This window comes from Palaemon carinicauda, unplaced genomic scaffold (assembly GCF_036898095.1).
Source record: "Palaemon carinicauda isolate YSFRI2023 unplaced genomic scaffold, ASM3689809v2 scaffold173, whole genome shotgun sequence".
In the NCBI taxonomy this organism is placed as follows: domain Eukaryota; kingdom Metazoa; phylum Arthropoda; class Malacostraca; order Decapoda; family Palaemonidae; genus Palaemon; species Palaemon carinicauda.
The window spans coordinates 217,501-223,062 of NW_027169292.1; the positions used below are offsets into that span (position 1 = coordinate 217,501).

The following is a 5,562-nucleotide window of genomic DNA, read 5'->3' on the forward strand; positions in this document are numbered from 1 at the left end:
ATATTAATAATATAAATAACAATATTTATAATAATAATAATAATAATGATAATAATAATATCATTATTATTACTATCATTATTATTGTTATTATTTATATTATGAATATTATTTTTATTATCAATATTATTATTAATGTTGATATAAATTATATTATTAATATTATTATTATTATCAATATTATCAATATTAATATCAATATAAATATTAACAATAATATTAATATTCTTATCAATATTATAATTATTATTCTTCTTCTTCTTATTATTATTATTATTATTATTAGTAATATTGATATTAAATTTAATATTAATAACAATAATATGATTAACATTAAAAAAAATAATATTAATAATATCAATAATGAAAATAATTATATTAATATTAATAATGATAATAACGTTAATAATATTAATAATATTATAATTATCACTAATATTAATAATAATAATAATAATAATAATAATAATAATAATAATATTACTATAAATATTATGTAATACTAATAATAACAAGATTATGAATATTTATATTTATATTAATAATAATAATAATAATAATAATAAAAATTATAATAATAATAATAAAATTCATATTAATAATAATAATATTATGATAATAATATTAATAATAATAACTATAATATTAATACTAATATTGATACTAATAATAATACTTATATCAATATTAATAACAATAATAGTAATAATAATAATGATAATAATAATAATAATATTAATAATCTTCATATTAATTTTAATATTAATATTATTATTATTATTATTATTATTATTATTATTATTACTACTACTACTACTATCAATATTATTATTATTATTATTATTATTATTATTATTATTATTATTATTATTATTATTATTGAAATTAATATAATAACTTATTTTTATCAATATTTTTAGTATCATTATTATTATTATTATTATTATTATTATTATTATTATTATTATTATTATTATTAATAATGATGGTTATGCTATTATTAATAATAATATTGATTATATCAATATTGATATTATTATTAATATTAATATCAACAATATTATTATTAATAATAATAACATTAGTCATTGTATTAATATCAATAATGATATCAATATAATAATATCATTAATATTAAGTTTCACAACAACAACAACAATAATAATAATAATAATAATAATAATAATAATAATAATAATAATAATAATAATAATAATAATTAATGAAAACCTGGCACCTCATATAATCTTTATATTTCTCTGATTCTTACAAATGGAGAGGCTGGGAACATATGAGAGCCAGCAATGGGCATGAATATGGGCACCCTAGGATAAGGGAGGCACTGCTGGCTAAGTTCTACATACTCTGTTCCATTTCAACCCTTGCTATTTTATACAACATTATATAATGATATAATAAAATTTAGGCCTAGGTAGGCAAGGCTAGACTAGCCTAAGTTAGGCTAAAACCAGCTAGGCTAGGCTAGATAAGGTAGGGTAAAAACTTATTATATTCAAGCTACTGTATTCAGCTAAGGCTATGCTTAATTAGATATTAATATCCTATTTCATTTAAGGTATCCTAGGTTCAGTTAGGTTAGGTATGTTTAGTTATTTAAGTATATCTGGGTAATATCATACTTCCCTTAGGCTAGTCTTGGCTTGGTTAGGTTAGGTATGCTTAGTTATGTAAGAAAATCTAGGCAATAATATCCTATTTCACTTAGGTTTGGTTAGGTTAGGTATGCTTAGTTGTATAAGTATATCTGGGTAAAAATATCATATTTTAAGGAAGCCTAGGTTTAGTTAGGTTAGGTATGCTTAGTTATATAAGTATATCTGGGTAAAAATATCCTATTTCAAGGTAGCCTAGGTTTAGTTAGGTTAGGTATGCTTAGTTATATAAGTATATCTGGGTAAAAATATCCTATTTCAAGGTAGCCTAGGTTTAGTTAGGTTAGGTATGCTTAGTTATATAAGTATATCTGGGTAAAAATATCCTATTTCAAGGTAGCCTAGGTTTAGTTAGGTTAGGTATGCTTAGTTATATAAGTTTATTTGGGTAAAAATATCCTATTTCAAGGTACCCTAGGTTTAGTTAGGTTAGGCATGCTTAGTTATGTAAGTATATCTGGGTAAAAATATCCTATTTTAAGGTACCCTAGGTTTAGATAGGTTAGGTATGCTTAGTTATATAAGTTTATCTGGGTAAAAATATCATATTTTAAGGTACCCTAGGTTTAGTTAGGTTAGGTATGCTTAGTTATATAAGTTTATCTGGGTAAAAATATCCTATTTTAAGGAAGCCGAGGTTTAGTTAGGTTAGGTATGCTTAGTTATGTAAGCATATCTGGGTAAAAATATCCTATTTTAAGGTACCCTAGGTTTAGTTAGGTTAGGTATGCTTAGTTATATAAGTTTATCTGGGTAAAAATATCCTATTATAAGGTAGCCTAGGTTTAGTTAGGTTAGGAATGCTTAGTTATATAAGTTTATCTAGGTAAAAATATCCTATTTTAAGGTAGCCTAGGTTTAGTTAGGTTAGGTATGCTTAGTTATATAAGTATATGTGGGTAAAATATCCTATTTTAAGGTAGCCTAGGTTTAGTTAGGTTAGGTAAGGCTATCTAATATTCTTTAATGTCTTTAGGTAACTATCAGGTTAGGTTATTTATCATATAACTAAGTTCTTGTTGGGCATTATATAAAACGACATTAGGTGTGCTATATGGTCCTAAGGTAATCCAATAGAAATGAAAATGAAGGCAATGTCTGCTGCATGTGGCTCCATCATGTTCCTTTAAAGGAACATTCAGTTTTTGGGTTCATTACTCTCAAGTATGTACCATAAATTGATAGAAAATTTGAGAAATCAAATGAAATGAGAAATAATGATTTACATATGGTCTCCCAATTGGGCTAACCTATATTTTCCGTTATTTCTCGTGCTATCCTGCAGCTTGTAAACACATGTAAAGAGTAAATCTAACTGAAAATGGAAATGGTTGTCACAACCTCTGATACAATTATATGATCAAAGGCTTGTTTCTTTATAAAGTTTAGCTCATCTACGACTATTGAATGTTACTATAAGACGTCTAACAAACATCAAATGATCTTAATTAATGCAAGAGTTTTAAATTCGTTGAGATTTCTATTTCCCTTATTGTTTACAACCATGACGTCATAGAAAATATATTCAAACAAATGGAGTTCGTCATTTTGACTGTAGACTTCATTCCTTTATCTTGAAGAGTTTTGACACGCAAATTGGTAAGCTAAAATCTTAAACCTTTACCATTCAGTTATGAAATATATTGACAAAGTTTTGACATAAATCAAATCACTGTTGGTCGTTTAACTGATCAGCAAAAATAGATAAAATGTAAGGAATTTAGCTGTTTGGATATTCTGTATATATATATATATATATATATATATATATATATATATATATATATATATATATATATATATATATATATATATATATATATATATATATATATATATATATATATATATATATATATATATAATATATATATATATATATATATATATATATATATATATATATATATATATTGTATACATAACATTATGCTAGCTTAATAATGTCAAATAATATTTATTTTGTCTTTTTCGAGTAGTTTCCCCTTAACTGTACTTTCATAGCATTTACTCTGTAATCCTTGTTTGAACAGTGATTTTGTTTGTATTTAGTTCTCCTTGCTGGAGTGAAGTTTAGTCTTCTTTGGAAGTTAGAATTTGTATTAGATTTAGATTCACTTGTTCTGTGGAAGTGTTAAGGATTACTCTCAAAGGATCAGCAGTATTTAGTAAGTTGTCCCAGCAAGAAACTTTATTTTATGTCTTTACTGTATTGTATTAGCATTTTTCGTTTGTGATAGGTGGTGTTTTGGTATTTGCATGTACATGGTTTATTTATTTGTTTATATCTTGTGCCATCAGAGAAGTAACCCCTTTTAGTTCAGTGTCTTGAAGTTTAAGGGTCGAATTACCTTTTTATTTTAATCTAACCATGCTGGTTAAGAACCTCTGAGGCTGCTTGTAAGTAGTAAAAGCTGCTCACTGAATATATTCGAAGGAGCATTCGTAACTTTTTAAAACTAACAAAAATAGTGTCGAATATGCTCTTACTTTGATTAACTATTTTGTCAAGTGGGTTAAATGTGTCACTTAAGAGAATAGTCTTTTAGCAATTGTTAGAAGTATCCCACTAGACTTTGCAGATTTTATAATATAAAAGGAATTTTAATTAACATTACACACCTGGAAGATTTTAAACCCTAAACTAGTTGTGAATCTCATGAAGATATTATATGAAGGTAGTGGAAATTAGTTTTAACATTACCGCTTAAGATGGAATTAAATTCTTACTACCATAGAAGATTGACTGTAATTCCGACCTTCTAATCTTGCAGGACCTTCAATACATTTACCAGGTCCCTCAGCGTGGTATTTATGCTGTTATTGAGTTTGATTAATATTATTTCAGATTTACCGCTACCTTCACCTGCGGCTTCACATATGGTATTGAAGCCTGGGAGTAATCCAGTCTGTCGGAGGGAGACCATACAATTACTTTCTTAAGACAGAAGCTATGGAACTTCTTACTAGTTTCTTATATGGAATGAGATGGCGGAACAGTGACACCTGGTTCTCGCCCTGCATCCTAGTCCAAAACCAGTTAAGTGTTCTTGTCTATTATCTACATAATTTTTGTTGCAAATGCCACATTTTTAATATCAAAAGGATTAATACTAAGTATTCATGACTAAAATTAAGTTTGTCTTTCTTTAATCTGTAGGTATCATTTCAATACGGTTCTTCCCTTTGAAATTACAGATGCTGTTGCAACTTTAAAGTTTAATTTCTTTTTCAGATGGGTAAGTGTCATTGATGACTGCACACAATTACGGGATGAAGGATATCGAGGGAGATGTTTCTTCACCTATGATGGTCAATCTTCCAAAAAAATTACCAAGTGTCTTGTAACTTGACTCATGATGTTAGGAGCGGAATAGTTGCACCAAAGGATGCTGACGTTACATACCACAAAGAATTGCCTACTCCTATAAACACTGCAGTGCTTGGTATTATTGGTATGGCTGGAATAACCGGAGGTCCTGTCCGAACTTTTAAGTTGCTGCACCTAGGTTTTTATCAGCTCCTAAGATTGACTGAAGTGGACAGATGATTATCAACGTGCCTTTGAAGCTATCAAAATCTTTTTTCCAAGTTTCATGTTGAAGGCACCTGAATTCGACAGTTTATTATAACAATGATGTGGGTATAGGAACAGTTTTGTTCCAGAATTTATTTTAATAAGCCCGTTTTTTAAGTCAAATAGTCTTCCTCAGTTCCTAGATTATAGTGGAGAAGTCTTAGGCTTCATATTAAAATTTGATTTAAATATTTAATAAATAATCATTTCATAGTATGAAGTTTTTCCTGAATAATCCATGAAGCTTCCTCAGTTCCTAGATTATAGTTGTGAAGTTTTGGGCTTTTTCATATTAAAATTTAATTTAAATAT

The 5,562-nt window shown here is 26.3% G+C and overlaps 1 long non-coding RNA gene across 1 annotated transcript; it reads left to right on the forward strand.

The window, feature by feature from the left end:
• Window positions 1-3,764: 3,764 nt before the first annotated feature.
• Window positions 3,765-5,231, forward strand: LOC137635782 (uncharacterized). Its single transcript, XR_011042778.1, has 3 exons — window positions 3,765-3,841; window positions 4,522-4,712; window positions 4,909-5,231. It is a non-coding gene; the product is annotated as an uncharacterized lncRNA (long non-coding RNA).
• Window positions 5,232-5,562: the final 331 nt, after the last annotated feature.